Genomic DNA, 12,834 nt, shown 5'->3' on the forward strand with positions numbered 1-12,834 from the left:
CCATCCTGGCGACCTAAGGACAGGAAAACACAGAAGGGTCAGGGCAGTGCTTGAGCCGGGAGACGTGGACAATTTCCTGGCCGCGACGACGCTGGTCGGAAGGCGCTTCCGTTGGCTCGATGAGGTAGTTGACCGCGGATGCTTGTTTCACTACCCGATAAGGACCGTGGTATTTGGAGAGCAGCTTAGAGGAAAGGCCCAGAGGAGTAGAGGGCACCCACAACCAGACCAGCGAGCAAGGAGCAAAGCACGTAGCCGCAGTAGATGAATCGTGGCGATGCTTTTGGCGCCACTGGTCCTGGGATGTCAACGAACGAGCGAGCTGGCGACATTCTTCGGCATAAGCAGCCGCTCTAGAAACAGTCGTGCACTCCGAAGCATCTGGTCGGTAAGGCAGAATCGAGTCCATAGTGCATGAAGGTTCGTGTCCGTAAAGGAGAAGGAAAGGGGAGAACACAGCGGTGCTTTGCGTGGCGGTACTGTAAGCGCAGGGGACGAAAGGCAGAATGCGATCCCAATTCGAGTGGTCAGATGAAGCATACATGGCCAAGATGTCGCCAAGGGTGCGGTTGAAACGCTCTGTCATCCCATTAGTTTGAGGATGATATGCCGTGGTAGTGCGGTGAATGATGCGACACTCTTTTAGCAATGCTGCAAAAACGTCAGAGAGAAAAACGCGACCGCGGTCGCTCAGTAATTTTCGAGGTGCTCCATGGCGTAAAACAAGTTTCGAAGGATAAAACTGGCGACTTCTTTTGCTGTGGCAGATGCTAGGGCTGAAGTTTCGGCGTACCGCGTGAGGTGGTCGATAGCAACAATAACCCAGCGGTTGCCGCTTGGATTGTTGGGAAGCGGACCGTATAGGTCAATGCCGACGCGGTCGAACGCGCGCGCGGGGCATGGTAAAGGTTGCAAGGGGCCGGTGGCATGTTGAGGTGGCGTCTTTGGTCGTTGGCATATGAGGCAGGACCTGGACGTACTGGCGAACGAAGCGGTAGATACCGCGCCAGTAGTACCGAAGCTGGAGGCGAGAGTATGTCTTCAAGACACCAGCGTGGCCGCATTGGGGACCGTCGTGGAACGTGGCGCAGATGTCAGGGCGCAGGTGTCGGGGTATAACAAGCAACCACTTGCGACCGCTCGAATTGTAGTTGCGTCGGTACAGCAAGTTATCCCGAGTGAAGAAGTGCGCGGCTTGACGACGGAGCGTCCGAGAAATTGGTGCTGGCGACTGGCTAGACAGGAAGTCAATAAGTGAAGAGATCCATGGGTCCTTGCGCTGCTCTGATTGCATGTTGGTAATGTTGAGGGCGGAGGCTCCATATGTGAAAATAGACGAGTGAACAAGACCGGAGGGCAGGGGTGACCGGGATAGAGCGTCTGCGTCTGAATGTTTTCGGCTGGAGCGATAAAGAACGCGGATGTCATACTCTTGTAGGCGCAATGCCCAACGGGCGAGCCGACCAGTTGGATCTTTTAATGAAGATAACCAGCATAGGGCATGATGGTCGGTCACGATGTCAAATGGACGCCCGTACACATAAGGACGAAATTTTCCGATTGCCCAAATGATGGCCAGACATTCCTTTTCAGTAACCGAGTAGTTCGCCTCGGCTTTGGTAAGGGTGCGGCTGGCATACGCGACGACGTACTCTGCGAAGCCATCCTTGCGTTGTGCAAGAACAGCGCCGAGCCCGACACCGCTAGCGTCCGTATGGATCTCAGTTGGTGCAGAGGGATCGAAGTGTCGCAGTACTGGAGGAGAGGTGAGAACGCGTCGCAGTTCTTGGAATGCGTCGTCGCACGCCGGGGACCAGGCTGATAGGTCAGAACTGCCGGTGAGAAGCTGCGTCAAGGGGGCGATGGTAGAGGCAAAGTTACGGATGAAGCGCCGGAAATATGAGCACAAGCTGATGAAACTGCGAAGGTCTTTCATGGTGGTTGGTTTAGGGAACTCGGTTACGGCGCTAAGTTTCATAAGACCCGGGAGGATACCGTCTTTGGAAACTACATGACCGAGAAGAGTAAGCCTGCGAGCGCCGAAGTGGCATGTCTTCAAATTTAGTTGCAGTCCTGCAGTGGAGAGGCACGCAAGGACTTGCTCGAGGCGGCTGAGGTGCGACGCAAAGTCGGTGGAAAAAAACACAATGTCATCCAAATAACAGAGGCACGTTTTCCACTTCAGCCCTCGAAGAATGCTATCCATCATTCACTCGAAAGTGGCAGGCGCGTTGCAGAATGGCATGACGGTGAATTCATATAGCCCATCCAGATTTGTAGCAATTGCTACAAACAGGTGGATGTCTCATTTTCCTTTTTATTCAGCCCATCAGGAGTTACAAAGGCTGTCTTTTGGCGATCGGCCTCTGCCATTGGCACTTGCCAATACCCGGACCGTAGATCCAGTGAAGAAAAGAATTCCGCTCCCTGCAGACTGTCCAAGGCATCGTCGATGCGCGGCAGAGGATAGACGTCTTTGCGCGTTATTCGGTTAAGGCGGCGATAGTCGACGCAGAACCGAATGGAGCCGTATTCTTTTTAACAAGGACAACAAGAGATGCCCAGGGACTGTTAGAGGGCTGGATGATGCCACGCTTCAGCATGTCGTCAACGTGCTGGTCGATGATATGGCGTTCAGCGGCCGACACACGATACGGACGCTAGCGCAATGGTGTTTGTTGGCCGGTGTCGATACGATGAACGACTGCGGACGCCCGGCCCAAGGATGGTTGGCCAATGTCAAATGAGGCACGAAAACGCTGAAGAAGCTTGATGATTTCGGTACGCTGCGCAGGTGTGAGTTCTGCGTCGACGGCACGAGCGAAGACGACTACAGGGGCATCGGTCGCGGCGGGATGAGTTACGGCACAAATCGGAAGTGAGGCCGTTTCACCAAACATGGTGGCCGGGAGAACGCTATCGAAAGCTTCAGTGGTACCCAGGCACTCGTCGCGGAGTAGGGATGATGGGCAGGCGGACAGATTGCACACGTAAAGGGCAGCAGAACCTTCGGAAAAAGTGACGACAGCAAACGGAAGCAGAAAGTTCCGGCGGCGCGCACAAGTGGCCGACGGCGTAAACAGAACAGATGAGTTCGCAGCCGAGCTACATAACACAGGAACCAGAGCAGCGGAGAAAGGTGCGATATCGATGTCAGAGGCGGCAACAACTTTAGGAGAATAATGGTCGTCAGGGTCAAAACACGGCACTGATAACAAAAGTTCGCAACGAGCGCAGTCGATAAGAGCTTGATTGACAGATAGAAAATTCCAACCAAGAATAACGTCGTGCGAGGAACGAGGTAGGACGACAAATTCGATAACGAACATAACGCTTTGAATGACAACCCGGGCTGTGCACGACGCTGAAGGCTGCATGCGATGCGAGGTTGCCGTACGCAGAGAAAGAGAGGTACGGGGAATTGTCACTTTGTTCAAAGTGCGGCAGAGCTTCTCACTAATAATACAAACGGCGGCTCCGGTGTCGATAAGTATGTGTACGGTGACGCCGTCTACGGACAGTTCAATTTCGTTCGCCGGCGCAGAATGAGGCCTTGAAATGTTCGACGTAAACGCAGTTCTTGCCTCTGAAACTGCGACTGTTAGTTTTCCTCTCGGGCTGGGCTGGGTCGGCGAACCATCTGGGAAATGGATCGGCGACGTGGGGAAGGCGACCGGCGTGAATCGAAGGGGAGGCGACTGTAAGAGGGGTCCGGAGGAAGGTTAGATTGGTCCTGGCGCGGAAGTCGAGCAGGCCTGTAGCTTGAGGCACCCCCACTGTCAGGTAAACCGGGGCTGCGATGGCGGCTGAATCGTGCTACGTTGACCGGAAAATGGCAGGAATAGCATATTGGCCGTTTATCAGGTGTTCGCCACGGGTTGACGACAGGAGCTCCAGCAGCCGAGTAAGGAACGACGATCGGACGCGAAGGTGGCGGCGGTACATGGAAGGTGCCGGTGGCCCGGTAGGAATCAGGAGCCGGAGGAGCGTAACGCCGGGCGACAACGTCAGCGTACGTTAGCGGTCCAGCTGCAGGCTGCGGAGGAAGGGCAGATGGCAGTGCCGCGGGAACTTGCGTCTGAATGACGTGACGAAGCGAAGGAGCCAGGGTTGTTGACGGCTCGGGTGCGCTATTGCCAGAGAGAGTTGGCGTGCGACTTCCTGGCGGATGAACTGATTTATCTCCGGCATTAAAGCAGAGATTTCGGCAGCGTCGCGACTGAATTCCAAAGGGGATAGGTCCGCAGTGTCCTGCTGAGCAGCGCTTGTTGCTGCACGTTGCTTGCGCAGCTCGTCGTACTGCTGGCAAAGCTGTATGAGCTCAGCAATCGTCCGGGGACTCTTCGCGGCGAGCATCTGGAAGGCATGCTCATCCATGCCTTTCATGACGTGTTTGATCTTGTCAGCTTCGTCCATAGATGAGTTGACGCGCTTGCAGAGCGAGAGCACGTCTTCGATATAACTGGTGAAGGTCTCGTCCTGGCGTTGAGCTCGACCACGCAAGCGCTGCTCAGCGGGAAAGCCGGCGAACTGCGGGACGGCCGAAGACCTCAGCCAAAGTCGTTGTGAAAGCCGACCAGTGGTGAAATCGGCTTCATGATTGCGGAACCATAGGTTGGCCACGTCAGTCAAGTCAAATATGACACTTGTGAGCTTGGCGCGGTCGTCCCACTTATTATAGGCGCTTACACGGTCATATTCGGCGAGCCAGTCTTCCATGTCGTGGTCGCCTGTGCCGCTAAATATAGCCGGATCGCGCTGGCGGATAACGCCAGAGCAGACGATGGCCGGGGGCATGGGAGCAGCAGCCTGGGACGGTCCCGGTTCATCCATTGCAAGAGCTGGTGGTAGCGTCCGACTGCGGAGTTACAGGATGTTGAAGAGAAACCCAGCAGCTCCACCAAATGCAACGGGGGTGTTCGCCTATCAGCACTAGCTCTATAGGTTGCAGCGGTAAGCTTAAAACAGGTCGGTGCTATATCGAAGCGGGGAAGCGAGCACTCCTCCTCGTCTTCTTCTCATTCACTAGCACCATGCCCACTGCCCAGTGCCTTGAGCACAATACATACATACATACATACATACATACATACATACATACATACATACATACATACATACATACATACATACATACATACATACATACATACATACATACATACATACATACATACATACATACATACATGCATGCATACATGCATACATACATATACAGTAATGCTTTATGTGCTCTTAGCTTTAGTACTGCGACGAAGAAGATCGGCAGGCTGAAAAGCCCCGTTGCCATCACGTGGCACGTACCCAGTTCGTTCGCTGGCTGCGCCCTACCTGCTGGTGCTTACTTTGTCGCTGCTGCTCTACGAGCCGAATAAATCCCCTTTACAATTGGTGGAGGTGCTGTGTACAACCAGAATTATGGAACTTCGTAATTGGACACTGCAGCCCGTCTCCATAATGCCGGAAGAAGGACCACCACAACCACAACCCGCTGCCCCGATGACTACTGTGGTCTGCCCCAGCCCGTTGCGGCAACGCGACCCACCCATCTTCAGTGGTACCGAAGACCATGATGTCGAAGACTGGCTCGCTGACTACGACCGGGTGAGCATCCACAACCACTGGGATGACACCAAAAAACTTAATTACGTGTCGTTTTATTTGACCTGTGTCGCCAGTGTGTGGCACCGCAACCACGAACGTGATCTGACGATGTGGACAGCCTTCAAGACTAACGTGACAGAGGTATTCGGGCGCCCCGCGGTTCGCAAGCTTCACGCCGAGCAACGTTTGCGTGACCGTGCGCAACAGTGCGGGGAGACATTTACGAGCTATATAGAAGATGTTGTCGACCTCTGTAACTGCGTTGACGTTGCAATGGCTGATGCCGAGAAGACTCGCCATATCTTAAATGGCATTGAAGACGACGCTTTCCAGATGCTGTTGGCGAAAAATCCGTCGACAGTCTTTGAACTCGTCAGTCTCTGTCAAAGCTTCGACTAACTACGCAAAGAACGCGTAGCGACCCGCCAATCTACACCTCAGGCCACTTCAATGTCGAGCTTGGCTGCTGCCCCGGATAACAGTTCGCTGCTGCTACAGATTAAGGAGTTCGTCCGTGAAGAGGTGGCTCGTCAGCTTTCCTTGATTCCACTTGCACACGGCCAGCCGAGTACTCCGTTGGCGCCCGCTCTCCAATCTATCATCAAGGAGCAGGTAGCCGACCACATTTCGCCTTCTCTTCAACAGGCTCCGACGGCCGCTCCCCTGACTTACGCCGAAGTCGCGATGAGGCCTGCGCCACATACCTATGGCCCCCTTCGCCCACCTTTGCGCCCACCCGTATCCCCTCCAGTCCGTCCACTGGTGCACTATGCACGACCACAAGACCATTGGCGCACGGAAGACAACCGTCCGATTTGTTTTAATTGTGGCCGTGCTGGACACGTGGCACGTCACTGTCGCCTGCTTACACCGAACGTCCTGAACAATGTGCGTCCGTATGCACAACGTTTCCAACAACGCCGCAACTATTCGGACGCCTTTGAATCTCCGTCTGCCGTTGACACCGCATTCTCCGCCGCTCGCCGTTCACCTTCTCCTCGCCAACGCTCGCTTTCCTCCATGCACCGGCGGCGGAGCCCTTTGCGCCAGGAAAACTAAATATCGCAGTTCAGGAGGCGAGAACTGCGGTGCCAGCGAAATGTATAAGGCCTCACATTTCTCCGAAGAATGTTATTGAAGTCGCAATCGAAGGAACATTGACGCTAGCACATGTAGACACTGGCGCTGCACTTTCAGCGATAGATGCTCGTATTTGCCGCAAGATCGGAAAAGTGACGACGCCGCTTTCTGGACTGTCTCTTCGAACGGCCAACGCGCAGCACGTCGAGCCATCCGCCGCCTGCGCTGCTCGTGTCGTAATTCAGGAGGTTCTCTATATCATAGAATTCATCGTGTTGCCATTATGTTCACACGACGTCATATTAGGTTGCGACTTTCTCTCTACACATCATGCGATCATTGACTGCGCCCGCGCTGAAATCGAGCTGTTACAGTTTTCGACCGATATTATCACTGACCATAAGGACCATTGTCGCAAAATCGCTGTTTCAGACGACACCGTTATACCTGCCTGGTCTTCCACTCTTGTCAGTATCTTATGCGAATCTGTAGATGGCGGCACAGTACTCTTCGCTCCGTCTGAACTCTTAGTTCGCCGCCGTTCACTACCACTGCCGTTCGCCGTCCTCGATTTCAAAGCTGGTGCCTCTCTCATGTGCGTCTCCTACCCACCGGCTGAACCAATTGCTTTACGCCGCCGTAAAAGCCTTGATAGAGCAGAGCCACTGACCTCATCTTCAATATTTGACACGATGGACGACTGCACTTATCTTGCTGCTCTCGAGGCATCGCCTCCTCAGTCACTGCCGCGTCTCCGCGGCAGTGACTGACGTGAGTAGTGACCTACACGTCTCCGCAGACGGGAGTAGCGACCTACTCACGTCTCCCCCAATCTTGCGCCATTTTAATCCAAGCGCACCTACAGAACTTCACACTGACTCCAGTGGTGTCGGCCTTGGTGCCGTGCTCGCACAACGCAAAAACACTAATGCCGAATACGTAGTCGCCTATGCCAGTCGTGTCCTCGCGAAACCTGAGGCCAATTACTCAGTAACAGAAAAAGTGTGCCTGACTATCGTATGTGCTCTTCAAAAATTTCGTCCACATCTCTACGGTCGACGCTTTGACGTGGTGACGGGTCATCACGCTCTTTGCTGGTTGTCCAACCTAAAAGACCCGTTGGGCCGCCTCACTCGGTGGGCCCTCCGAATCCAGGAATATGATATCCGTGTCGTCTATCGCTCTGGTCGCAAACACGCCGACGCCGATGCTCTCTCGCGCTCCCCAGTTACTTCAGACAGCAGCACTTCTACCGACAGACATGACATCTCACCACTTGCCATCCTGCACATGGCATCGGAGCAACGGAAAGACCCATGGATCGTCATGATGTTCGACTTTTTGTCAAATCCTCCGGCAACTTCGGCACCTCGAGTGCTACGCCGACAGGCGTAGCATTTCACAATCCGGGACGGACTTTCATACCACCGAAACTACCACAATGACGGCCGCAAATGACTTTTAGTAGTGCCTCGCCACCTACGACAATAGTTCTGCTCCGCTTTTCATTCTGACCCGCAGTGTGGTCACGGCGGAGTGTCAAAAGCTTACACACGGCTGCGCCTACAATATTATTGGCGAGGGATGTACACCTTCGTCCACAAATACGTACGCTCCTGCATTGCCTGCGAGCGACGCAAATGTGTCCCGCATCTCTCTACCGCACCTCTCCAACCACTTCCCAGCCCAGCTCAGCCATTCGACCGTCTCGGCTTTGATTTATACCGGCCTCTTCCATCTACTGGGGCTGGCAACCGATGGATTGTTGTCGCCGTAGATCATTTGACGCGGTATGCTGAAACCGCCGCCTTGCCTGCCGCATCAGCAAAAGACATCGCCTCGTTCATTCTAAACAACTTCGTTCTTCGCCATGGCGCCCCTTGTTAACTGTTGAGCGATCGGGGCCGCGTATTCCTCTCGGACGTCCTACAGTCACTCCTATCTGAATGCCAAATTATTCACCGCACTACTACTGCTTATCATCCACAAACCAATGGCTTAACAGAACGATTCAACAGAACTCTTGGTCACATGCTATCAATGTATGTTGCATCTGACCACTCCAACTGGGACCTTGTACCTCCGTTCGTCACTTACGCATATAACACTGCCTCTCAAGCAACTACCGGATTCTCACCATTTTTTCTGCTTTATGGCCGCCATCCCTCCAACACTATTGATACGGTTCTCCCGTACCGGCCAGACCCTGCTCAATGCTCACCTGTTACTACGGTTGCTCAGCACGTCGAGAAATGCCGCCAACTGGCCCGTTCGTTGACGTCTGCTCAACAGTGCCGCCAAAAAGAACGCCATGACCTCAATCCTCCCCCTCACCCCTTCCCCGTCGACTCACTCGTGTGGCTTTGGGTCCCGCCTGTCGCTGCTCCTGGCCTTTCGTCCAAGCTCCTCCCGAAGTACCACGGGCCCTACCGCGTGGTTGCACAAACATCACCAGTGAACTACGTGGTCGAACCCGTATCGCCATCTTCCGATCTGCGTCGTCGGTGGCAAGGGACTGTGCCCATTGACGGGCTGAAGCAGTATTACGATCCGCCAACCTCTTCCTAGGTCGCCAGGATGGCTACTCTTCAATTCCGGGGGTGATTGTGACGAAGAAGATCGGCAGGCTGAAAAGCCCCGTTGCCATCGCGTGGCACGTACCCAGTTCGTTCACTGGCTGCGCCCTACCTGCTGGTGCCGAGGCCGAGTTTGTCGCTGCTGCTCTACGAGCCGAATAAATCCCCTTTACAGTACTAAATTTATGCGCACTTTTCATAAAGGTAGTGACTACAGTGACGGGGCCCGGCTCTTTAACCACATTGACATATCACAAAAATACGAACATTTTATATATATATATATATATATATATATATATATATATATATATATATATATATATATATATATATATATATGTGTGTGTGTGTGTGTGTGTGCGTGTGCGTGTGTGTGTGTGTGTGTGTGCGTGTGCGTGTGTGTGTGTGTGTGTGTGTGTGTGTGTGTGTGTGTGTGTGTGTGTGTGTGTGTGTGTGTGTATGTGTGTGTGTGTGGACACGTTGACATAGGAACGGTAATCGAGGTCCCATGACTATGATCGTATACGACAAAAGGTGGAGAATAGCGTTTTTGCGATTTCGCTCAGTTCCATGTTTGGGGCCCCCCTGCATACAGGATACATTTTTGTTCCGCATGAATATTTTCTCAGTGATCAGTGATCAAATCTCGATACATCTTGCGTGAAGGTTAGGCTGAAAAGTGGCTTCTTCATAGCGCGTAGCTCGTGGAGAAATGTTTGGGAATTTTCCCCAGAACAAGAAAACAAAAGAAATATTGCTTAGTGTTTGAAACAAGACAAGTTGTTAGGCTTACATGAGAAAATACACAAGCATGACAAAAAGAATTGTGCATGCAGGAGTGCCCCAGACTTGGAACTTTGCGAAATCGTAAAAGTAGCAAGCTCCATTTCTTGTCGTATAAAACTTTTTCCCAAGAAAACTGGAGCGTTTCATGCAGAGCTAAGGGTTATTCCTTTGTGTCAACATATTCGCCCATCACATATAAAATTCTATAGAAAACAAAAAGAAATGGTAACGGGACTTTGATTAGCGTAATCTGAACACGCCCATATTGAGGAGACATTGCATAATTTCGAAAACTTCACACAATTCCGACAAAACCACACCTTACATTTAAAGTGCAGCCACTTCAGGCACTCGTCACACCCAATGGCGTTATCATGAACCCTTTGCTGACATGCACTATATGTCCACAATGATTACTCTTCTGAGTAATTGTTGCAGTGAGTGCGGCCCACCCATCATCGGTGAAATAGTTCTGGATTTCAGCTATCTCAACTCTGTCGTCCAGAACTGCTAAAGGAATTTTCTCAGGGGCAACCTAATTTCGTTTTCACCAATCTTGTGTCCCCTGATAGCCTTTGGAGACATGGAACAACATACCCTCCAAAAAAAGAAGCAAAAAATTTAGGCAAAGCACTACAATCATATTTATTAGCTATAAACCACTGATTTCGTGCCTGTATTCTTTCTTGGCGTTCTCTTCTTTGCGGTTTGATAATATATGTAGCTGGTGATAATCTGTATGCATGCTGCAAAAAAATTATTTTTTTTCCCCAGTTTTTAATGTGCTAATGTATTGCATTCACCCTCTGCATTGATCCCCCTATGCTAGTACCGATGTGTATTATATTTCGCATCCGGACCCATCCACTAGCCTGCGGCTATTGGGTCGAACAGTCTTTTGCGTATGCACTGTAACACCTATGATGATGATAATAAATAAATAAAGAAAGTTTACTGGAATAGGGAAACGGTACAAAGCGCATTAAATAAAGGCATGGCACATGTTGATGTTTGTGTAGCACCAGACAATGAATACTGCACTGGATTAAGAAAAAGGAGCAGCGGGTAATTGCTCGCTTAGAAGACCAATAAGCATCCAGTGTGATGCTGCTTGAGAAATAATGATATTGGAGCTTCGAAGCCTTTAGAAGAAAAGAAAAAGAAAACACTGAATCATCGCGACGGCACAGCACACGTCGCAGTATAGACGTCGAAGTCCCTAGCTATAACGAAATTATTTTTGAACAGCTCTGATACTGTACATGCAACAATGGTTGCTTGCGTACGGTCAAATGCTCATATACTGTGGCATAAAGCTCACGGCAGGGTGCGAAAACGCTCTCGCAGTGAAAGCGAAACATTGTGCGCGGACATGCATGTAGACGCGCCTTCGGTCACCGTGAACCCGTGCGATCGCTGAATTGAAGCTTCATTCTGTGATGCTAGATTTGGTTACGCAGACGGCCCACTATAAGAGCATATCTTACATAGTTTTCTCTCAGCGATTGCTACCTTTAACGCAAGAAACCGGTTCGGGGGAGCCGATCGCAGCGGCCGCGCGCAGTGTCCCAGCCGTACCTAGTGGGTAAAGAGATAGCGTCTGTAAAGCATTCTGTGCCTTCTGTTTGTCCAAGATTATTATTTTAGAGGTAAGGTGCTTCTGTCGTTTCGAGAGTACTTGCAAAAATATCCAGGAGAGCTCCCGCGTAGTATGTTTATTTAGCGCCGATAGCCAGACCTATGCGGAGCGCGCCGCGTTATCCCTCAGACTACGCAAATGAGGTGTTTCCGACAGATGGCGACTCCGTAAGACCTCGGCCCCAATACCGACATCGTTATAGTGGCGTCCCCGTCGCTACAGTGTTGTTGTTGAAGTGACGGGCCCCGTCACTGTAGTGCAGATGTTAAAGTGACGGGCCCCGTCACTGTAGTAACTACCTTTCATAAAATGAAAATGGCGCTTTTTGGGGGAGTTCGAGGTAGCCCTCGAAGAAGGGCATAAGCTTTTCGGAGGTGGCATATTGGCCCAACGGAAGGCATGGTTCGATGAATTTGTTGCCGGACATCAATATTCAGTGCGCGTTAACATTAAGAAATGAAAAATATTCCACTTGGGAAGTTAGCCGTGAGAGATACAGGGCACACGAAAGAGGCTGTGTCCTCGTCACAGACGTAACAACCCCACCGATGGAGGGGGGGGGGGGAGGGGCGGGCTGCACGTCGTCACCCTGAAGGGGTGGGGGTACGCACCAAGCTGCACGTACAGGTTTTTTAACATGGGTAACGCGCTTGTGCCTCCCGGAGTCACCTGACCGTCACTCATACGTCATTCCTTAGAGGAGAACAGAAAAGCAAGGCAGTTCACCGCCTGGTTTCGGTTTCAGGCTCACTCTTGCGAATTGTTAAGAGAATAATGCAGTCGGTAGTGATCCAGAGCAAAGAATGCAAACGTGCTGTGAAGTTTTTTTTAATTAAACAGGTTCTTGCAAACTTGACACAGTCTTGCTGATGCCTGTATGTAGGTCATGTAATGACATACATGTGATTGTACTACGTGACCAGATTAAAACCGCGCAGCGGATAATTAGGGCTGTCTAACGTTTCGGGTCCGGGGGAAAGTAGGGGGGGGGGGGCAAGAGCACCTTTGCCCCACCCGTCATTGAAGCGGCCCTTGTCATCATCGCTAGGCTATTTCCATATCCACTGCAAGACGACGGCTTCTCCAATCGATCTGATTATACCCTTATGTTGCGCCAGCTGATTCCAATTTGCGCCTGCACAA

General features: G+C 51.7%; 1 protein-coding gene across 2 annotated transcripts in view; it reads left to right on the plus strand.

The window, feature by feature from the left end:
- Positions 1-12,834, plus strand: part of LOC139057684 (uncharacterized) — a 504,738-nt gene that overhangs the window by 391,765 nt on the left and 100,139 nt on the right. The gene's annotated exons all lie outside the window — the stretch shown is intronic.

This window comes from Dermacentor albipictus, chromosome 3 (genome assembly GCF_038994185.2).
Source record: "Dermacentor albipictus isolate Rhodes 1998 colony chromosome 3, USDA_Dalb.pri_finalv2, whole genome shotgun sequence".
Taxonomy (NCBI): domain Eukaryota; kingdom Metazoa; phylum Arthropoda; class Arachnida; order Ixodida; family Ixodidae; genus Dermacentor; species Dermacentor albipictus.